The sequence below is a fragment of the Equus caballus genome, chromosome 4 (genome assembly GCF_041296265.1).
Source record: "Equus caballus isolate H_3958 breed thoroughbred chromosome 4, TB-T2T, whole genome shotgun sequence".
NCBI lineage: Eukaryota > Metazoa > Chordata > Mammalia > Perissodactyla > Equidae > Equus > Equus caballus.
Genome location: NC_091687.1, coordinates 2593579 through 2618080, shown reverse-complemented (window position 1 = coordinate 2618080; position 24502 = coordinate 2593579). Strand labels below are relative to the sequence as shown.

The window sequence follows — 24502 nt, the reverse complement described above, 5'->3', positions numbered from 1 at the left end:
ATCTAGGCTAGAATGCCAATAAAAAACCACAAGTTTTTTTCACTCATTAAAAGACGAGTCATAAAATAAACTTCTTAAGATTATAAGCTTCTTATAATCTTAACAGCATATATTTAGTTGATGAAAAGTTAAGAAAGTTAAGAATCATCTTTCACTGTGAAAAATGAGCTATTTGGATTGTCTTACTTTTAAAAAACCAATTGCTTCTTTTTAAAATTAAGGTAACAAATGAGAAAAAGAATTTCCAATTTAGTGCTATTTGTCTAGTGAGGCGAGCTTGAAGCTTGGAGCTCTTGGGTCCTGGGTTATTTAGAAGATTGTATTCAACAACACCTGACAAATTTACAGATGATTAAGGTCACACTGATGAAAGAATAACATATACTATGCAACAGGGGAAAACAAACACTTGAGATCAGCAAGGTTAACGCTGCGCTAAGAACTGTTTTAATTGAGATTTTCTTCAGGCCATGGAGCCATGGAGCACATTCAGCAATTAGGTACTCCTGCAGAAGTCTGTGTAAATGTCTAGATTAATCTGTAGTCAGTCATAAGCTTTGTCAAACTGCAACAGAATCGAAAGATTAAACAGGTATCCAGTTCTGCCTGGATTCTGCCATACCTACCAGGCTATTTTCACTTGCTCTCTCCACATTGTGTGTATGTCTGTATTTGTCCGTTTGGTCCATTTTCATCACAGAAAACTGCAACAGCTAGCAAAAAGCAGTGTTCAAGCCTCAACTGGGAAAATTGTAGGATCAAAGGACAGAATTTCTTATGGAAGTGGGACCCAAGTACTGGAGCATTGTAAGGACACCCTCCCTCAAGATATCTCAGAAAGATCCCTGTCGTCTGTCTCACTTTGTCTTTTAAACTATGTCCTTCATCTCTGTTTCTTTCTCTCAGGTCCATTTCACTGTGTCTGTCTCCTTCCTTCTCTTCTTCTGGCTGGTCCTTCTGCTTGCTCATCTTGCTTATGTCCTGGGATGGCTACCCCATGCTTGACTCTACGCTACTTTTTATCTCAATCACTGATATGACTACTGTGCCACCTCAGTTTCCCAATTCTGTATCCCATCCCCCCCCCGAAGAATTCACTAATCCAGTTCATTTTCCTCAAAATGGATCCAAGTTACTTGGCCTGACACATCAATGTAATGGCTGCCCTCTGGTCAAGAATCCACCCACAGAATAATCCGGTACGGCTGAGAGCTGTGTCCCTTCTGTATTGGGCAAACTCAAATGGAGGGACGTTCTATAAAATAACTGGCCAGTGCTCTTCAAAAGTGTCAAGGTCACGAAATAGAAAGACAGACCGCAGCACTGTCACAGAGTGGAGGAGACAGGGACCATGGAGACTAAATGCATGGTAGGATTCTGGATTGGGTTCTGGACAGAAAAAGGACATCAGTGAGACAACTGGTGAAATCCAAATAAAGTTTGTGGATTAGTTAACAGCCTCCGTAAATGTTCATTTCCTGCTTCAATAATTGTACTTATGAAAGATGTTACCATTACAGGAAGCTAGGCGAAAGGTACAAGAAAAAATTTTGTATTATTTTTGCAATTTTTTGAAATCTAAAATAATTTCAAAATGAAAACGTTGAAAAAAACTATTTCATCAACTCACTGATTAGATGACTTCTGTTCACATTTTATTAACATTGAATCAGGTACATGCAACCCTGAATTCTTTTGGATAATGTTGAATTTTTAAAGAAAATGGAGGATTTTTGCATTTATGGTCTTCCTTTCTATTATGTTGACTTTTTTGAAAGACATTTCTAAGAAAGTGACTTTTAATTTTGCTATTTTACCACTTTTTTTTCTGTTGCTTATCCTTCTGCTCACTTGAAAAACTAGGTAAATACCACATTCATGTTTAAGTATTCCTACAACTTAAATTCTAGAACATACAGATTCAATAATAGGAGTTCAAATGTACGGGCAGGCTGCATTCCTTGTCTGGGAGGCAGTGTCTTGTATGAGCCATAGCACGGGCTATGCTAATTCATATACGGTTGTGTGGAGGTCCATCCTGGTGGGCAGCTAAAAATTCTCTCCAAAGTCAGGAAGGCAGATCAATTTAGGAAGCATGCAAAGTACTAAGATACTGGAGACAGAAACAGGGACCAGAACAGGGTGCCATTTCCTTCAACCCTATATTATTATTATTATTTATTTTTTTTTAAAGATTGGCACCTGAGCTAACAACTGTTGCCAATCATCTTTTTTTTTTCCTTCTTCTTCTTCTCCTCCCCAAAGCCCCTCAGTACATAGTTGTATATTCTAGTTGCAGGTCCTTCTTGTTGTGCCATGTGGGATGCTGCCTCAGCATGGCTTGATGAGCGGTGCCATGTCCGCGCCCGGGATCCCAATCAGCGAAACCTTGGGCCGCCGAAGTGGGGCACGCAGACTTAACCACTTGGCCACAGGCCCAGCCCCTATGTTATTTTATTTGGACCAGTTTTTTTTTTTTTTTAATTGAGGCTCTTGCTACTGTGTTTTAGAGGCAATGACATTACAACAGAACATAAGAAACATAAAGTCTCCCTAGGTCAAGTGACATCGTGTATAGAATAAAACATGATAATAGCTAATACTCACATTAAAATCTTCCCCTCCAATCTTTATTAGATTTTTGCTGTATACTTAGTATAGAAATTGGGAAATATAAATTTTCCTGGAAAAGCCATACAACTTTTGCTTCCAAGTGCTCCTTAGGAATTTTAGTAGTCTTTAGGAGTGTGAGATTTTACAAGAGTCTTTAGTGTGAATTTTTACAAGAAATACATTTTTAGAATGAAAGAGAAAAAGAAGGACTAGAAAGATATTGTACAAGAATAAAATATAGAAAAGGTGCCATTTTTCTTATTAGTAAACTTTATCGTATCTTTGTCTCTCTTTTTCTTTATTCAAAAATGCATTTGTAATTATAAAAGTAAATTTGGAATGCATTCTTATTTTTAATAAAATTCACATAATAATAATGAGCTGATCACAGTGCCATTCCCCCACAAAAAGGTAGAGTTGAGAGTGTTTCCTTCCAGAGCTTTATCTGTGTATCAGGGCTCATATTTGTTCCTCTTTGCCAGAGAACTTTATTCCATTCTGTCAGCAAAAGAAATAATCAAACAAAACAACAAATTGAAAAACCTAAAAAGTGTTGTTCCTTCTCTCTTCCATCTTCCTCAGAGTCTCTATACGGAAGAGCACAAACCCAGTCAAAATCATGGAAATACAGGCTAGGAGATCTTCAATTGTGGGCTCTGGGTATAGAAGCTTTCCTGTTTTTCCACTGGAAAGAAGAACTAGCTGAGTTGTACTTTACAGTACTGACATTTAATTCATGTCATCACGTGGAATCAACCTGAGTATTCCATTAACACAGTATTATAAGGAATTAAAAAAAAATATTGACCATGATTTCATGGGCTTGTTGTTGATAAAAGACATAATTGCAGGGAAAAAATTGCAAATAAATGTACTCCTTAAGGTATATTACCAAATTTGAGTCGGAAATGTACAAGATTTTTTGGCAGATATTGTTACATGAAGAAATGTGTACTCAATAATATTTCGGGTGGTTGGAGCCCTTTTTTACCTTGAAAAAGCTGTCAAATATAGATATGAGCTTTTGCAATGCTAACTTAATGGTGGCAGAGCCATCTATGTGAGATGGTGACAAGAAGTGGTGGCAGGAAGGCATGGGACAGAAAAAGGATGTTGCCTGCTAATGACTCAAAAAGACTCATATTTGGTTTAAGTTTGCAAACTTCATTAAAATGGCAAAAAGTGATGAAGCTAATAAGTATTTTCCTTAATAGTCCTAGAGCCCTGGAGAAAGTTCTGGCTAACAAGTAAGATTTTAGAAGCAACTGTATGCTAAGGACTTTGAAATATACATCTCCAGTTTCCTCTTAAGTTCTATAAATCTATGTTAACCCCACTATCGACCTATCTGTTTATTATCATCATCCTGTTGAAATTATTTATTGAAACGTTATATAGTGTAAAGGCTGACATCTAAATTTTAACCTCTTCACCTATGCTGAAAAATCATAAATACCCACTGAGAGCAATAAAACCATCCATAACTCACACCTATGACATAATTAGGAGAAAGAAAATACTATGAACTTCAAAAGTCATATGTAAGTAGAGAGAGAAATGCCCCAACCCAGCAGAGCAGAGCAAGCTCGGGAGCCCATTCTGGATCAGAAAGTTAGGTCAAAGTGGGCAGAACAAAGAGGGGGCCAGGGTCCTGGAGGTGGAAAAACAGACAAAATCACCCTGAGACAGAAAAATTTCCATCTGAGTGGGAAAACGCTAGCAGACCTGGTTGATTAGAACACAGCTTTTGGGGAATTGGAAGAAAGGCATTGGAAGTAAGCTGAAAGAAAGGAGGAGTCTTCGGAAGGCAGTGCTTAAGAAGAAGAGGGAGATGATGTAGATGGATGAAGTGGCCCTTGGAAATTTGGTTATGAAAGGAGAGAAGCATGAGGTAGAAAGTAAGCATCTCCAGAAACAAAAGAGAATCATAAGATCTTAAGACACACCAACTACTCTCTCTGCAGAAAATGATGTTCTCCACTAAAAAATCAGTACTTCACAAAAGAAACAGAAGAGGGTGCTCATGAACTAAGAATGTAGTAATCCACCCAAATCCTTTACTTATGTTTATATGAAACCAGTTATTGCTGGTCTAGGAAAAAAACGCCAGATCAACAGAAAATGGCAGGCATTATTCATACAAAGTTATTATAAGAAATCAGAAATGAGTCAAAGCAATACAACAAATGAAAATTTGCTATCCTCTCTCAAACAAAAACAAAAATGAAAAAATTGCAATAAAATCTCAAGATATTTTGAAACATGCACTTATAAATATAAAACTTTTTGAATCAGAAATTTAAAATCTCTGAACAAAAAAGGACAAAGAACAGAAAGATAGTAAAAAGAGTGACCAAAATGAGAAAATAAATTAAAAAAAAAAGAATCTTTGAAATTAAAACCAAATTAAAAGGGGCCCAAGAGAGAACAGATTCAATCGGAAATATAATAAGGACCATTGAGCAAAGACATGGCAATAGCCATGAGAGCAAAATGAAATAAATGAAAGGTAAAATGAATCAGAAAGAAGTCATTAACATAGAAGATAGACAAAGATAATCCAGTATATGTATAATTGGAATACAGGAAGAAGAAAATAATAGAACTAATACTCAAAACTATAAGAAAAATTTGCAGAAATAAAATATAATATATATATATATATATATATATATATATATATATATATATACACACACACACACACACATAGAAAAGGCTCTCCATGTACTTGGAACATTGTTCCAGAATAGTCAATTCCAAGATATATCAGTTAGCCAGTAGACTTAAAAAATAGAGAAAAGCTGTCTAAAAGATAAGTTCCTTAAAAGGGGAAAAAAAATCAAGTTTCTATTACATCTCAGCAACAATATACAGCTAGAGCACAGTGAAGCAGCATTTTAAAGAATCACAAAGAGTGACCCAGGGATTTTATAGCCAGCCAATATATCTTTTAACTACCAACACACACACACACACTCTAGAGTTTAAAATATGCAAGAACTTGGGGAATACTGTATCCAAGAACGCTTCCTGAGGTACCTACTTAATTAAACCAATCTTAATTCAACCAGGAGATGACCAGAGGCAAGAGCTAATAGTACTCATTCAACACGTTGAATGCTAGATCTAAGCGTAGAACAAAGGGGGAGACGGGTGGTTGGAATAATATGAAAATATCATATGTTTAGACACTGTTGAAACAATGCAATTCAAAAAGAGAGGAGAGGAAAAGACAAGGAGAGTGATTCTTTATCTCATGGACTGTTGTTTAGGCAATAGGTGGGAATCCCAGAATAAAGCTAACAAGTGAATAAGGGCCTCAGAAAAAGCGTCAGGATAAAGGCAAGCATTAGGACACAAATACAAGCTGCACTAAATACCAAACAGACAGACAAAACAGACTACAAAGAGAAACACAGTCAATATAACATGATACGGCCAAAAAATATAACATCAAATAATACAGAGTTAAAACAAAGCATAGAAATGAATGCAGTTTACTTCTTTTGTTAAGATTTTCTAATTAGTGCATAAAGAAAAACCCAACTACAAGCTGGTAAAGAGGAGACACTTTTAAACAAAGTGATTCAGAAAGGCTAAAAATAAAGGGTTGGGCAGAGATATGCCAGAAAATAGAAGAAAATAAGAAAGCAGGAGTTACAGTGCTGCTATCAGACTGCAGAACTCAAGTCAAAAGCATTAACCAGGACAAGGAGCACGACTTTATAACAATAAAGGTCCCAATTCATAATGAAGATATAACAGTTATCAGTATCTGCATGTCAAATAATACAAACCACAACTATAGGAGCTGCAAGGAGAAGTAGAAACACACTAAAAGCAGGTGGTTAAGCCTGTTCTCAGTCTCAGACAGGTCAAGCTGACAAAATTACAGATCTGGGAAAACTAAATATAGCATAATTAATCAGGCAAATCTTTTGGTTCTCCCCCCATCTATCTTTCTAGTTTTACATCCCAATAATAGAGAACATACATTCTTCTCAAGTACACAGGGGACATTCTCCAAAATTGTCTGTATAGTAGATTACAAAAAAGTCTTAATAAGTTCCAAAAGGCAGAAACAACACAAACAACAATCTATGACCATAATGCAATAAAATCTAGACATTAATAGCAAAACCATAATCAAAGGAACTTTCACCTAGAAATTAAAAACTCTAAATAAACAACTTTCGAGTCAAAGAGGAAACGTGGACTGAAAGCGGACCTTCTGCAAGTTCACCTACAGCGGCGTGGACCTGGACCAGCTGCTGAACACGTCCTAGCATCAGCTGATGCAGCTGTACAGCCCCCGGCAGCTGGGCGGCTCAAGTGCTGGCTGCACAGGAAGCAGCGCTCGCTCCTGAAGCGCCTGCACAAGGCCGAGAAGGAGGCACCACCTGTGGAGAAGCCCAAGGTGGTGAAGACGCACCTGCGCAACATGATCTTCCTGCCTGAGATGGTGGACAGCACGGGGGGGCGTCTACAATGGCAAGACCTTCAACCAGGTGGAGATCAAGCCTGAAATTAGTGGCAACTACCTGGGCGAGTTCTCCATTCCCTACAAGCCGGTGAAGCACGGCCTGCCCGGGGTCGGGGCCACCCACTCCTCTCGCTTCATCCCCCTCAAGTAGCCTGCTCACAAAAAAGACAGTAGAAAGGATCAATGAAACAAAGAGTTGGTTCTTTGAAAAAATAAACAAAATTGATGAACCCTTAGCCAGGCTTACTAAGAAAAAAAGAGAGAAGACTCAAATAAGTAAAATTAGAAACGAGAGAGGAGAAATCACAATGGATACCACAGAGAGACAAAAGATCATAAGAGAATACTATGAAAAACTATATGCCAACAAATTGGATGACCTAGAAGAAATGGATAAATTCTTAGACTCTTACAACCTCCCAAAACTGAAGCAGGAAGAAATAGAGAATCTGAATAGACCAATCACAAGTAAAGAAATTGAAACAGTAATCAAAAACCTCCCCAAAAATAAAAGTCCAGGACCAGATGGCTTCTCTGGAGAATTCTACCAAACATTCAAAGAAGATTTAGTACCTGTCCTTCTCAAACTATTCCAGAAAATTGAGGAAGATGGAGCACTCCCTAACACATTCTATGAAGCCAACATCACTCTGATCCCCAAACCTGACAAGGACAACACAACGAAGGAAAACTACAGGCCGATATCACTGATGAACATAGATGCAAAAATCCTCAACAAAATTTTGGCAAACCAAATACAGCAATACATTAAAAAGATTATACACCATGATCAAGTGGGATTTATACCAGGGACACAGGGATGGTTCAACATCAGCAAGTCAATCAATGTGACACGCTACATTAACAAAATGAGAAACAAAAACCACATGATCATCTCAGTAGAGGCAGAGTAAGCATTTGACAAGATCCAACATCCATTTATGATAAATACTCTCAATAAAATGGGTATAGAAGGAAAGTATCTCAACATAATGAAGGCCATATATGACAAACCCACAGCCAACATCATACTCAATGGGCAAAAACTGAAAGCCATCCCTCTGAGGACAGGAACAAGATAAGGGTGTCCACTCTCACCACTCTTATTCAACATAGAACTGGAGGTTTTGGCCAGAGCAATTCGGCAGGAAAAAGAAAGAAAAGGAATCCAAATAGGCAATGAAGAAGTGAAACTCTCGCTGTTTGCAGATGACATGATCTTATATAGAGAAAACCCCAAAGAATCCACTGGAAAACTATTAGAAACAATCAACAGCTACAGCAAAGTTGCAGGGTATAAAATCAATTTACATAAATCAGTAGCAATTCTATACTCTAACAACAAAGTATCAGAAAAAGAACTCAAGAACACAATCCCATTCACAACTGCAACAAAAAGAATAAAATACCTTGGGGTAAATTTAACCAAGGAAGTGAAAGGTTTATATAATGAAAACTACAAGACTTTCCTGAAAGAAACTGATAATGACATAAAGAGATGGAAAGACATTCCATGCACATGGATTGGAAGAATAAACATAGTTAAAATGTCCATATTACCTAAAGCAATCTACAGATTCAGTGCAATCCCAGTCAGAATCCCAATGACATTCTTCACAGAAATAGAACAAAGAATCCTAAAATTCATATGGGGCAACAAAAGACCCCGAATTGCTAAAGCAATACTGAGAAAAAAGAACAAAGCTGGAGTCATCACAATTCCTGACTTCAAAACATACTACAAATCTACAGTAATCAAAACAGCATGGTACTGGTACAAAAACAGGTCCACAGATCAATGGAACAGGATTGAAAGCCCAGAAATAAAACCATACATCTGTGGACAGCTAATCTTCGACAAAGGAGCTGAGAGCCTACAATGGAGAAAAGAAAGTCTCTTCAACAAATGGTGCTGGGAAAACTGGACATCCACATGTAAAAGAATGAAAATTGACCATTCTTTTTCACCATTCACAAAAACAAACTTAAAATGGATCAAAGACCTAAAGATTAGACCTGAAACCATAAAGCTTCTAGAAGAAAAGATAGGTAGTACAGTTTGACATCAGTATCAAAAGGATCTTTTTGGACACCATGTCTTCTCAGAGAAGGGAAACAATAGAAAGAATAAACAAATGGGACTTCATCAGACTAAAGAGCTTCTTCAAGGCAATGGAAAACAGGATTGAAACAAAAATCAACCCACTAGTTGGGAAAAAATATTTAAAAGTTATTTATCTGACAAAGGGTTAATCTCCATAATATATAAAGAACTCACACAGCTCAACAACAAAAAATCAAACAACCCGATCAAAAAATGGGCAGGGGACATGAACAGACATTTCTCCAAAGAAGATATAAGGATGGCCAATAGACACATGAAAAGATGCTGATCGTCACTGATCATCAGGGAAATGCAAATCAAAACTACACTAAGATATCATCTTACACCTGTTAGAATGGCAAAAATAACCAAAACCAAGAGTGACAAATGTTGGAGAGGTTGTGGAGAAAAAGGAACCCTCATACACTGCTGGTGGGAATGCAAACTAGTGCAGCCACTATGGAAAACAGTATGGAGGTTCCTCAAAAGACTGAAAATAGAAATACCACAAGACCCAGCCATCCCACTACTGGGTATCTATCCAAAGAACTTGAAATCAGCAATTCCAAAAGTCCCATGCACCCCTATGTTCATCGCAGCATTGTTTACAATCACCAAGATGTGGAACCAACCTAAGTGCCCAGCAACTGATGACTGGATAAAGAAGATGTGATACACACACACACACACACACACACACACACACACACAATGGAATACTATTCAGCCATAAAAAGGATAAAATCGTCCCATTCACAACAACATGGATGGACCTTGAGGGTATTATGTTAAGTGAAATAAGCCAGACAAAGACGAACTCTGTATGACTCCACTCATAGGTGGAAATTAAACATGTAGACAAAGAGAACTGGTTGGTGGTTACAGGGGAAAGGGGGGTGGGGGTTGGGCACAAAGGGTGAAGTGGTGGACCTACAACATGACTGACAATAATGTACAGCTGAAATTTCACAAGGTTGTGAACTATCATAATCTTAATAAAAAGTAAAAAAAAAGATATGTCACATATAACAAAGAAATGACAAAATGGAAGCGATAAAAAAATAATAAAAGAATACTTTGCACAAACCTATGCTAACAAAATTGAAAATCTAAATGAAGTGGATAATTTCTCAGGAAAATATAATTTATGAAAATTGGCCCCAGTGGAAATAAAAAGCTTAAATAGACAGGTTTTTAATCAATTTGCCACAGTAAACTCTAAATGGAAGAGAAACAAATGAAAACAATATGAGTTCTAGGGGTAATTTGCTTTTAAACTTGGTCATGAGGAACGGTTTTTTTATAGTGACTCAAACTTGACGAATTTGACTACACAAAAGCAAAAAGAATCTCTGTACAGTCCAAAACACCATTATCAATGTTAAAAGATAAATGACAAACTGAGAGAAAATATTTAAAAGGTATCAGTGATAAAGGCCTGCTCTCCTTAATAAAGAACTTTTAAATATTAAAGGAAAAAAAAGACTAAAAGTCTGATAGAAAAATATGCAAAAGCTAGGATGGACAGTTCACGAAGAGTGTACACAAATGTCCTTTAAACATGAAAAGATGTCCAACATCCTCAGAGAAACAAAAATCAACACTATATTGAGATATCACGCCTCACCTACAGGATTGGCAAAGATTCAACAGCTTGACCACACGCTCTCGTGGCCCCTCTATTCATAAACGCTGGTGGACGGGCAATGTGATACAACTTCTACTGAGGGGAATTCGGCAATAACTAACACAGCCAGACATACTTTACCCTTTGACTCAACAATCTCTCCCCCGAGAAATTTCTCTAAAGTTTCTTCTTCAACCATATAAAAAGGCAAATGCACAAGGTTATTCACTGCAGGATTATTTTACTAGCAAACCATGGAAGCTCCCTAACTATCCAATAGGAAACGACTGGTTAAATACACAGGGTATGTACACATGGGGCCGTAGTACCACACAGCTGCAAAACTTAGGAAGAAAATCTCTATGATCGGATCTACAGTAATTTGTGGGCTGTCTTGCCAAACAAAAATACTCTTGTTTGTTTTTGAAAAATGGTGCACAGGAAGGAGAACCAGAAACTAAAGAAACTTTAATTATAAGAGGTGGGTGTGAACAGAAAAGTTGACAGGATGGAAAAGGGGATGAGATGTCTTTGAGAAGCCCTCTTTATAAACCATGTCAATCTGATTTCATTCACAAACACAAAATTAAATCAAAATGGAAGAAAAAAATACTCTAAGACTGAATGCAAATAAAAGCAAATAAGCCTAACTGTATATGAATTGCTAACCTCTCAGGAAAAAAAATAAAAAAATCAAGTATTGGAAAAATTACAGATTCTGGGACTAGGGTTTCGTTGTACAAAGATCTAGAAGGTCAAAGCATTGAAATAATAACATTGATGTTCAAAAGAGGGATAACTATATTTATATTCTGCAGAATTTGGGATGCTTTCCTGACAGTAAGTGTCAGGCTACTGGTTTCGGGAACTTGGGGTTAATCTACACTATTTCTTATGCCTTCTACACTGGGAACTCCATGGGTCTGGAGTTTAGGATCCTCATGAACAAAAAGATGACATAACAAAGCTTCAAGAGTTTGGGGTGGGGCAAACATTAATTTTAGTGATTTAAATGTAAGGCCAGACTAGAATTTAGTAATTCAGAGGGGAAGGCGCAGGTCTCTGGAGAGGACAGAAGACGGCAGTTTGCCCAGTTGACACCTGTTCTTAAGCTGACAGTGACTTCAGAGACCTGCTATGTGAGGCTTCTGTGGAAAGATCCTTTGCGCATCATGGAGGCTGCAGAGGTGGATTTCCACTCAGTCTTGGAATCTACCATTCCAGGTAATCATAACAATCTCAGAACCTCTGTAGACACTGGATGTTTGGCTCGGTCAATGGAATGTAAGGTGCAAAGTCATTGCAGCAGGAAACCTACAAAAGCCTGGGAACCGAAAACAGGTATGCAGTCAGGGAAGGTCTATCAGAGTTTTGCTGCCTTTACAAGAACCCCCAGGAATGGCATTTTGGCTTCAGGATGCGACGGTCTTGTTTAGAGATAAAGTAGTATATGAATCTCAGCCTTTGGGCTTATAAGAGGGAAAGCCCGGGGAACAGGTCAGGGCCAGAGTAGGAGGTGGGAGACAGAAAGACTTCCTCCCCCTTAGATTGTCATATTTTCCCCTGCAGGAGGTCAGTCTATTCTATGCAGCTCCAGCTGGGGAGGTCAGATGGCTGCAAGGACTGGAAACTAAGTAGCTCATAACATGCTCTTCCACACTGGAGCTAAATACTGATAAAAAACGGAAGCTTTAAGAATTGTTTAGCCACCATTTTCCAGGGAGTCAAGATGAAGACCTGGATAGGTTATGAGAAAGAAATAAAGGAAAAGGTTGCTTCAATTCTCCACTCTTGCCTTATCATAGAAGATTTTAAAGATTTAGGAGAAACAGCTGAGGGAAATGGCTACGTTTTGCCATGGTTTTGGTGGTGGTTGTGATTGCTGTTTTCTTTTTATGCCTCCGAAAAGATTGGCTTTCAATAGGATGTTCTATGGTATTATGATTCCAAGTGTTCTTGATGAGTTCTGGACACATTAGTCTAAGTGAAATTTGCAAGTCATCACTGAAGGGATTACTTAATCTCTCTCATAATGTAACATTGTAACATATTTTGTGAGCTCCTGTTCTCACTCAAGAAATATTTATTGCTTATCTATTTTGAAGGAGGCAGCGGGCTAGGCTGTGAAGGTACAGGAATAAGGCTCAGCATCCACAGAGCTGATGGTTTCAGGCAGAGTCAGCTTTTAAACAAATAATTTCACTAATTGCTAATTCATTATAATTTATGATATATGCTATTAGAAGAAGTACATGCATATTTTACTCTATCTAAACCCTCAGGTAATTTTTGAATAGCTTGGAATCACAGGCTGTTACATTTCTTGGAAATAATTCATTACAACTGATTTAAATAATCCTAATGCAATAAGTCAGCAACACATTTGTCAATTGGGTATTTTGGGATGAATTCACACAACGTCTATCATTTTTAAACTTAATGAATTGGACCTATACAAGAAAATCCTACTGTTTAAAACCTCTGGGGACAACTAAATATTGAACATCAATACAATAAGGACCTGGCAAAATAAAATTTAAAATTTGCCTTTGTTTATGATATTAGACAAGCTGAATTCTACTTAGGAATATGCCCTAATTTCATTTTCTACTCAATATGCAGCCTCAGAGCACTGTTTAATTAAAATGCCACGTAGACCAATGAAATGGATCAGGGTGAGCACAAACCCAGGGCTGCTAAGAAAATGTGCAGACAGAGGAGCAGACTCCGGTTTGGTTCTATCTGAGGCAGCTCCCACAATGCTGAGTGCGAGGAGCATCATGACAGTTCCACATGCCATTAAATGGTAAATATCAATTTTGCTTTTGCCATGAAACTCACGGATCCTAAGAGACTTGCATTCTTTCTAGATCAGCAAGCTGGACATTTGTCAAATTGGGCTGATGTGCAGTGGTCGCAGATGCTCCACTTTATCTGGTCCACTAGTCCTGTGTTTTTCCGTCAGAACAAAGAAGAAGTTCAAATACATATTTGAAAAGGATGCTTAAAAAGGAAAAGATCAATAACAGTACTAATTGTCAGCATCATTTGGGGAAGAGAGAGGGAGAGAGGCTAGCTCCCATATTTCCCACCTGTGTTGTGGAATGTTTTTAAACATTAACAGAATAGGCAAGCTGACCAAGCTCACAGGGCTCTGTTTTTATGCTTGTTCCAGGTGGAGAAAATACATAATTCTCAGCAGTACCCAGCACAGAGAGATCAGACAGTGTCAAAGGTAATGAGAGTTGACAGACAAGGCAGGGAAATGGTTTTCCATGGCAAGAAAGGAGGAAACTGACTACTCCAAGTGTGACCGTGACAGTGAGCTTTCTGATTCCCGACTGGACACTTATCTACAGCACTACTGCTGCCTCTTAAAATTTAACGACAGAAATGCCCAAAGACAGACCTTAAATTATATTTTCATAGCCAGATGCATGTGGGGGAATGTCCAAATGTTCTTCATCAAAATAATTTCCTGTCCAGATTATTTTAGCTGGGTCCCTAAGGAGAGAGATTGGAATCACAATCTCCCCAGTCTCGGCTACACAGGGTGGAGAACGGTGACTTGCGAGAACATAAGCATCTTTAAATTTGAGGGATGTGAATGGTATAAATGTTACAAATACAGCTTCGGTTAGTTATAACTAATCTTGAATCATCATCATACCAGCCGATATAAAAAAGCAACAAAGTATCTACTAATATACATTGTACTGGCATCTGCCTTTATATGTGAGCATCCACTTCAAGTACGGTGTTTTGTTCAGAGAGGGAAGTTGCACAATTTTAGTACAAATCCTGGATTTCCTGACCCACACATAAACTGAGCAATGGCTTCCATCTGTAAGCTCCTAGCACAAAAGAGGGCAGAATATTTTCTCCAATGATCTGGCCACTGTGATTTACATGAATCTTTGCCTCTTGGGCTCTGTCCCATCTCTGCAGCATTCTTGGACAGAAGACTTGGATAATAAATAATAAATAAAGAAACACAAAATTCTTTTTGACAAAATTATAGAGTGTAGTAGTGAGGTACGATATAGCAATGTAAAAAACTTAAGAGGATTTGCCATTAACAGCATGTACTGCATTACTACTTTGCTTTGTGGTAGAAGGAAACAAAGGAACATGGAGAAAGCTGAGGCTAAGACTTCCCAATGTTGTTTGCAGTAAGTAAATCTGCAAAATATAAAAAGGCCTGGCATAGAAAACATGATGCCTTGCTGTGTCTGTAAGGTATCCCGATGCCGACAAGATCGAGAAAATTCTTGGAGAGCACGTCCCCCCCAGAGAAAAATATCACTTGTCTAAAGCTGTCAGGGTCCATCTCAGCTTAGGTTACCTGACAGAGAAAGCGCTAGCCAATCTCACAAACTAGGCTGCCCTGCAGGTGTGTCTTACTCACCTGCCAGGCTCTCAGGAAATGTTAAAGGCCCAAGTGGAGCTATGATTTGCACCTGTGGCAACAACGGCTCTGTGTGTAAATCGTACAAGGGGTGACAGTGTGATATGAAGTAGGACCCGGCAACTTTGCAAGACTCAACCTGTAAAAACTCAAAAAACCGTTCAACAGCAGTGGCACCGTGCAGACAAAGCACGCAGAGTTTTAAAGGGCCCCACGGTCTAACACGGGGAATCACATAATTTTTGACCTGTAATGGTCTTTCGAGGCAAAAAGCACTGAAAATATTGACTTGTACATAGAACATCACTAGCTAAAATATTCTTAATTGATATGATAATTGGGCAAGGTCTGAGGCTACATTTTACAAGCAGTCTCAGATTCTTCGAAGTTTGCATTTTCTGAATCAACTCTGATACACATCTCGTCTAGGGCACATAGTCCAGAGCAATGACAGTTGTTTTCAAACATATTAACATAGTTTTCTGTCTCATACTTCCCTGTGGGTGCCTCTCCCTCTGTGTAAGCAGTCACTTATTTCAGGAGATTTAGGCCTGCTGAAGTCACACTACAAAGAGGAAGAGTCAAGAATGAATATGTGACTTCCCTATGCCTCGGTTGGGTGTTAGGACTTGGAGGTGCAAAGCCCTGAAAGCAAGGACTCGGGGTGTGGAGTCATCATAACTCTGGACAAAGGCAAGGACCAGCACTTGAGCAGCTGTGAGCCAGACTGCAGCAGAGACCAGCAAAGACAGACAACAGCAGGCCAACCACAGACCCACCCTCAGCACCATAGAGATACATATTCATCTAATACCTGGCACCATCTTGGATGGAAGAGGAGAGAAGAGACCCTTTGGAGAAAAAATCTGATAGTGAATTTGAGCTTTAATATTGACAGGCTATTGCACCCTCCCCTGCCAAATAAGGCTGTTTTAAACTAAAAGGGACAGAAAAAAGCCTTTAATTGGCAGTTTAAGTTTTCTCACCCTCCATCAACAGTAACAAAGGTTCCAAAGAAAACGAGATGTCATATAAAATTAAAATAACATTTTTTTCTTACATATGAGTTGCAGTTTGCAAATGCCAACTACTGGCATTAAATTAAAATCAAGTCAAATATTTAAGTAAATATATTTGACAGAAATATAGGTTTTAGAGTCAGACAAACCTGAGTTGAATTTTGGATTTCCTTCAATAAGCCTCAGTTTTTTTATCCTGTGTACATGATGTTATAAGGAATAGAAACGCGGAGTGCCTGACATGCTTGGCACTCAATAAGTATTATGTATTACTGTGACTGCTGCTACCATTGTTGCTCTGTCATCATCATCGTCATCATCATCATCATCACCATCGTCAGTAGTCACTGTAACAGTAGCAGTAGCAGTACTTGATGGAGTAAAGAGTGATGCAGGAACACGAGGTCCATATTTAGAGTATGTGGCAGCTGAAAATCATTAGTGTTTTTGCCTCATAATCATTGGAAGAAGGTTTCCCAGAATTATTCAAAATACGGAAATGAGCTTGTAAAACTGGGTGTGAAAAACAAAGACTGGAAAATTAAGTAGGAGGATCTTTTTCATTGTTTTCTTCCTGTGCAAACCGGGCTTGAAGGCCTCAGAACAAGAAGACTGACATTTGGCAGTGTAGCTGCAGAGGTGGGAGGAGAGGCCTGACTGATAAAGAAAATACTTTGGAACAAAGGGATGTAGGTGGAGTTCACAAAGAAAACGGCCTAAAAAAATACAACTATGTCTGAATACAATTTTCTACTTAATATACATATAAATGACTCATTACAAAGATATTATGGTATGGCTTTTTATTAGGAAAAAAGTAAAGTAACAAGCATATTTAAAATTATTTGTTTAGTTCCCAAATCAAAATCACATCGGTACTATAAATATAGCCCTTGAAATGACAATTATAACTAAGACAGTAATATTTTCATCAGAACATTCTCTTTGTTTGATCTGGTGACATTTTTCTTTTAGTAAATTTAAATGATTAAAAAAATCTATTTCTGCTCAGAGATCAATGCTTGTCACTCAGAGATAATATTTGAAAGTAAAAAATAAAATCTGAGTTTTAGATGACAATTTAAAAAAAAAGATATTTTTTAATTTGGAAAATAAATGCAAGGTGAAGAAGAACCTGAAAGCTACCTTACCGGTGTTAAAAAATCAGCATATTATACTCAGCAAACTAACAGTTACAAATGAGATGGTTCTAAAGCCGCTGTGATTTAGGAGTTCCATAGCGAGAAGTTGGGAGTTGGAAAACTCAGTAAGACCAGGTGTCACAAGACAGCCTGAAACGGACTCCATGGGCAGCACAGAAAAAGAAACAGGGAAGGAGAGAGGAACATAGTATACCATTGAGACAAGGGACTTCGACTGAGTTCTGAAGACTACGTTCTAACCATCTGTTTTCTGTCTCCCTCACGGTAAGAAACTTGAAGACAAGGGGCATGTCTTCCTCATCTTTGTACTCTCCAAACCTAACATTAGGTGCTCAGCACAGGCATTTGTTAAAGCGATGAATGAGATCCTGGGCCCACCATGGGACTGGGAAAGGCAAAATGTTTTGCACTTTCCTATGAAGAGCAACCCCAGGGAGAGATTTGAGGAGCACAGAGATTTTGGCTCCCTATGGCATTAATAGCCAGTCCTGGGGGTCCAGTGGTTAACATGCAGCCTGGGGTCGTTTTCTTGGTCAAGGAACCACACCACCTGTCTGTCGGTTATCATACTGTTGGAGGCTGCGTGTTGCTGTGATGCTGAAAGCTATGCCACCAGCATTTCAAATACCAGCAGGGTCACCCATGGTGGACAGGTTTCAGTACAGCTTCCAGACTAAGATAGACTAGGAAGAAGGACCAGGCCACCCACTTCCCAAAAAACTGGCCATGAAAATCCTATGGATAGCAGTGGAGCGTGTCTGACACAGTGCTGGAAGGTGAGAGGATGGCACCAAAAGACCAGGCAGGGTAGCATTCTGCTATGCAAGGTCGCTAGGAGTCAGAATTGACGGCACTAACAACAGATGGCATTAATACTTTAGTTATTTTATTTTTACAAATAATTCTGTTTTTAGTAAGGTATTATTGTGGTGAGAGTGTTTGCCCCATACTTTGGATATTTCCAGGTGTGCTGGGTTGGGGTGGAAAGGAAGAAGAAAAAATTGACATTGGCTATGTTCCATAAAGCTAACTTCCTACCCTGTTGTTGCCCTAACATGGGTGTTAAAGAAGCACATAAGGATTAAAGAAAATGTTTCAGCAAAGAATATGAAAAATAGGCACTAAAGTTTTAGTTATTTTAGTTACAATGCTTTTGGTAACATAGATTGTTAGTAGCTTTTATTTTCCTTTTACAGATGTTGTGTGATTTTAAGAACCAGACTAATAATTCTATATTTTATTACATTTTAAAATAACACAGATGAAATAATACTTTGCAAGACTTTTTAGTTTTCTTAGTTTAATTTTGCAAACAATACCACATTATACAGTTTCAAATTTCTTCTTTTATATTTGAGACCTAGACAAAACCTTTTACTGAGACAGAACCCAAATTTCTCTCAAGCTCTTTTTCTGAGGGTAATGTATTTAAACTCACGTTAGAAACAGAACTTATTGTAAATGAAGGTGCCCAATATCACGTTTTCAGCAAAACACATACATATCAGAGAAAATATTTAAGGGAATCATAGAAATGGAAGAAGTTTTCAGATGTCATTGGGTTCATTTCCATTTCTCCTATTGGGCTCTATATCACTATTTATAGTGGAGAGAGAGATGGATTAGTGCCCTTTATTTTATTCACTGATTAGTCCATATTTGAACATTATAAAATTCATTATTCATTTATTCAAGATGTATTGAATGCTGTGCTAAGAGCTAGAGATTTAAAAGTTTCATTGTAAAAGGGATCATAGTTATGGGGAAACGTAAACAAAAGAAATTCGATACATTGGGACCCGTCATGGTGGAAGTATCCTTCCAATGAAGGGAAGCTGTTTATAGCAAGGATTGGTGTGGACAAGTAGGTGCCTTGCAGAGATGTTTCCCCTGACCTCTGTCACAAAATATGAGCCAATACTTACCTGGCAACTCTTCTTACTGATGGGAGTTTATATTGAAAAAAAAAAAATGCCATTTAACTTCAATAAATACTATTTATGTTCCTATCTCAACACATCCAGGATGTTATCTTTTAAATCTTTCATAAGCAAAGTTACACCCCTTCCTGCCTCCTCTCAGTTATTCAGCACCATAGAAGTACTAAAATTAGCTACAGTTTATGGATACTACGTATCGGGCACTGGGTCATCTCGTTTGATCCTCATTACAAGCCTATGCAGGAGAATGGATGTTAGACCAATCTCACAACTAGAATTACTTTTGATGAGGGTGGGAGGCAGTGGTAGTAGAGTCCCCTTGAATAAAGGATTCCTTTCTGGCCCATTCTTTCTTGGGATTCCCAACGTTTTAAATATTGGTAGGAAAATGTGGAGAGTCACATGCAGGCAAAGATCTGGCCCCCCGTGCACCCATCTTTTATGAAGAATGCCCCAGAACTCTGAAATAATTTTCACATCACTTTTCGGCAGAAGTCTAAGTTCAATACCTTCAAGCCCTTTTGTACTGCATTTCCTTGTTGTGCAATAGATACAGCGATGATCAGCTTTGGTTGTATAGAAAGATATCGATATACAGTATCTCAGTTAACGTGAGAGTCACAATGTAATCTTCAGTGTTTATGCAATAACACAGGTTATATTTACGAGGACACTCAGAAACATTAAGAACTTTAAAGATTCTTCTGGCATTCACATGACAAGAAAATATGGATGCACTTGGAAGCCTGTTTCATTTTATTTGAATTGTAATGCCATCTGCCAAAACTCTCTCGCTCAAAAAATACTGCTCTGACAGCATCAGAAAGGAACGTCATGTGAGGAATAGGCATCTGTTTTTTACTTAATTTACGAAAGACACATTTTGTTTGCATTCACAAGGGCATTTTGCAAATTTGCTACCCAATTAATATGTCACTCTGTGACAATGACAAATTAATCAGATTCTTAAATGAGCCCCATTTCTTTTCAGTTTCAACTTTGCAAAGCATGAGAAGATTATATGGTGTCGTATAGAAATTTACTCCTTCAATTTATAGCAATGCCGTCCTTCCTCTGTGAAGATGACACTACTGGCTTTCCCTGGGCACTCATTTCAAGCAATTTCTAAAAATGATGGTAAATTTGTGCCCAGTCGTCCTTGCCTGGCTCCCACTGTGATATGAAGTTTCTACATTTGTGAAATGATCAATAAGATTTACCCAGAGTTAGAGACTGTGGAAGAGAATGAAACAAACTAAGTTTCAGAAGAAACTAAATTCCTTGACTCTAAATTCCTTGAAAGTGTGTGGTGAGAGCTGAAACTGGCCAGACATCTGCTCCGCTCTTCCACAAACACACACTGCAGACTCTGTATTTGACAAGCCAGATATGGCAGAGGGGACACCCTAGCAGATAAAATCTTTGCCTCTGAATAATTTACAATCTACTCCGAGAGGTAAAAACATCTACGTGTAAAAATAGAAACTGATCCATAAGGAGTATTTGTGAATGAAGGTGCAGACGTGACCTGTTATGCACAAACACTGTCTTATTTCACAATAAGTGGCCTTGACTTTGCAATAGCTTCTTGACACTCATTGATTCTCACGTAGAATCGTGAAAGAGGAAAGAACAGAAGTGGTGTGCCACATGGTGAAAAAATAAGATGAGTTCAGGCCCGGGCTAGGGAGAAATAGGAGGAATGGATGAGTAGGTTTGCAGAGAATGAAGCTTGTAATATATGTAGATTGTAAGATAATTATCCTAGTTGGAGAAGAGAATTTATGTTAGAAAATAAAAAGAGGAAAGGCTGTATATGTAATGTACATCACTTGATGGAATGCTTTTGGATACTAGGTTGAAGAGTCTTAAGTAATTGGAAACTAGTATAGTGTCAAAGAAGAGGAACAATATGAAAGATGTATTTTGGGAAACACTTAATCAGGTACTTGCATTCTTGATGTTTGCATCATTACTACATAGCACATGGCCAGAAGGGGGCTTGGAATAAAACAGAAAAATTAGGGCCTAGACCTGTTTTCATCCAGGTTTGGGCAATCACACACAACCATGAGGGATTTTTTGAATCTGGAGTTAGTGGGGTAACGAAGCAGCAACAGTGAAGAATTTATTCCAGTGGCGGAAGAGCCTGCCACCGCTGGTTCCGGGGGCACCCGTGGCGGTCTGGCCAGAAAGACGCTTGTCTTCCTTGGCCTGTCCTTGTGGGATGACCCTGACTGGGGTTCTGGCTGTGAAAACTCCCTTTGGTTTTTCTTATTTTCCAAGCTTGGTTTTCCCACCTTCCTCGTGATTCTGTAAGCTACCCAAGAGCCTTTCAATAAATTCATTTTCTGCATAAATCAAGCAGAATCATGAGTGTTGTTTGCACTTATGGACTCTGGCAAAGGAATCCCGGGCAAGAAGTGGCTAGGATCCTATTTTGGGACAAGGAAGATGGGTAGAGTGAAGAAAGGACAAAAATGAGACACCGACAAGGAAGAACTGACAGATTCGGTAACTAGCAAGATAATGCTATTCCTTTTTTGCTTCACTACTCTGTTTGCAGTAATATGTGCATGACATTGCCTAGGGGATAAAACAGAGTGAACCAAAATATTTGCAAGTATATCCCCTAACAGGTTCATAATAAAGTGTTTGTGGAACATGCGAATATAATGTCTGTAAGTGTGACATTTCTTCAGAGGAGAGACTAAGCTGGGGAAGTGGCGGTAAACATAAATGGTCTTTCAAAATAAAAATATCTTACTGTAGAGGCAAAGAGTGGAACTTTCATGAGCCACTATAATTTTTTGACTTTACATATGGTTATGAGGACTATGTTAACTGTTGTCTTCCTTTGCTTTTTAGCCTTATAAGCAGTACCTGTTGCTTCAGTCCCAATGTGGCTGAAACCGAATTCATAATTTTTCCCCCAACAGGTTTTCCAAAGACTTGTTCTGTCTCAGGGATCAGCATTGCAGCTGCCAGAAGCCCATACTAGAAACCTGGGGGCCCCCATGGATTTCTTCTTCCCTCTTCTGATTATTCAACAAGTCCCGTATTCCACTCCTTAATCGTCTCTCAAATAATTCCTCTCCTTCCACTTTTATGACTATTGCCAACATCTTATCATGTCTTAACTGGAGTTTTGCAATTGTTTCTTAACTGTTCTCTCTGCGTCCACCTTGTCCCTTCCCGTCCACCCCTACTAGGAACCCTCTGGTGCTTGTCCCTTTGTTTTCAGGTAAAGTCTAACCCCCTTAGACAGGCACACAGGGTCGGCCATGATCTGCTATGATCTCATCTTCCCGTGCACATCTCCTTCCCCACATGAGCCTTTCCTGCTCAGATTTTTTTCACACTCATACTTTACCACACTCCCTGGACCGTTAGCTTTTGCAGAAGCTGCTTCCTCTGCCTGGAGTGGCTTCTCACTTCCCTCTTCCACCTAAATGTACTTGTCCTCTGTGACTCAGCCAAGTGTTGCCCTTCTTAAAAGTGTCTCTGGACCATCATTCTCAGCAAGACAGCCAATGGCAATACTTCTATAATGTATAATGTATCCATCCCATCTTTCTCCACCAGTAGATAGTGAGGACTTTGGGGACCACATAGCTCCCTGATCTTTATATCCTCCTTTCTCAATCATCTTTGTATCCCCGGCATCTAGGCTTTGTGCAAAGTAAGTCCTTGGTATATATTGTTGCAGGAATAAAAAGAGTACATGTCCCTTATGAAACCTGAAGGATGTCTACGATCACTTTCCCTAATTTTATCACCATAAACAGTTGTTTTTACAAAGAGAAGGTCTAAGGTATTTGTATTAACCAGCACTTAGTCTACAATGAAGCTGGATCTGTAAGGCACAGTATATGATTGTTTCTAAATGTTCGGTGGTCAAAATGCTCACTCCTCTGAAGGAGGAGAATAATTTGTTGAGCAACAGTAGTGGTTCCAAGGGGGGAGGAAGTTCTGAAAGCTGCCTTGCCTTTCTTCCAACTTCAAAATAGATGGTCACAGACAGGGATAGAGATCCCGTTTACTGCAAGTATCTCTTGTATTATGGGAAAAACAAAAGAGAAAACAGAAAAAAAAAAGTACAGATAAAATGGAATAGGAGATTGTGAGATAAATAGACTGAGAAAAGCCCTTAAAATTTTAAAGTCTAATGAAGAGAGAAGGGAAGATGAAGGAAGACAAATGGTCGAAAGTACAGAGACAGCCCCAGGAACTCATAGAAACCTTGCTTAGGGCTCAGATGCTGGAGCAAGACTAAAACTTTTTTTGTATTGAGTTCATAATAGTTTACACCATTGTGAAGTTTCAGTTGTATATTATTTCTTGTCCATGCCCACATAAGTGCTCCCCTTCACCCCCTGTGCCCATCTCCCAAACCCTTCCCCATGGTAACCACTGAACTGTTTTCTTTGTCCATATGTTTGTTTATATTCCACACATGAGTGAAATCATACAGTGTTTGTCTTTCTCAGTCGGGGTTATTTCACTTAGCATACCTTCCAGGTCCATCCGTGTTGTTGCAAATGGGATGATTTTGTCTTTTTTTCTGGCTGAGTAGTACTCCATTGTATATATATACCACATCTTCTTTATCCAGTCATCAGTGGATGGGCGCTTGGATTGTTTCCAAGTCTTGGCTATTGTGAATAGTGCTGCAATGAACATAGGGGTACATATGTTACTTTGGATTGTTGATTTCAAGTTGTTTGGATAGATACCCAGTAGTGGGATAGCTGGGTCATATGGTATTTCTATTTTTAGTTCTTTGAGGCATCTCCATACTGTTTTCCATAGTGGCTGCACCAGTTTGCATTCCCACCAGCAGTGTATGAGGGTTCCCCTTTCTCCACACTCTCTCCAACATTTGCTATTTTTAGTCTTAGTGATTATAGCTATTTTAAACAGTGTAAGGTGGTATCTTAGTGTAGTTTTTATTTGCATTTCCCTGATGATTAGTGATGTTGAACATCTTTTCATGTGTTTATTGGCCATCTGTATATCTTCTTTGGAAAAATGTCTGTTCATATGCTCTGCCCATTTTTTGATCAGGCTGTTTGTTTTTTTGTTGTTCAGTTGTGTGAGTTCTTTATATATTAAGGAGATTAACCCCTTGTCAGATAAATG

General features: G+C 38.6%; 1 protein-coding gene and 1 pseudogene across 18 annotated transcripts in view; one reads left to right on the top strand and one right to left on the bottom strand.

The window, feature by feature from the left end:
- MAGI2 (membrane associated guanylate kinase, WW and PDZ domain containing 2) overlaps positions 1 to 24502 on the bottom strand; it is a 1262944-nt gene that overhangs the window by 318644 nt on the left and 919798 nt on the right. The window lies entirely within an intron of this gene.
- On the top strand, positions 4454 to 7250 carry LOC102150626 (small ribosomal subunit protein uS19-like; annotated as a pseudogene).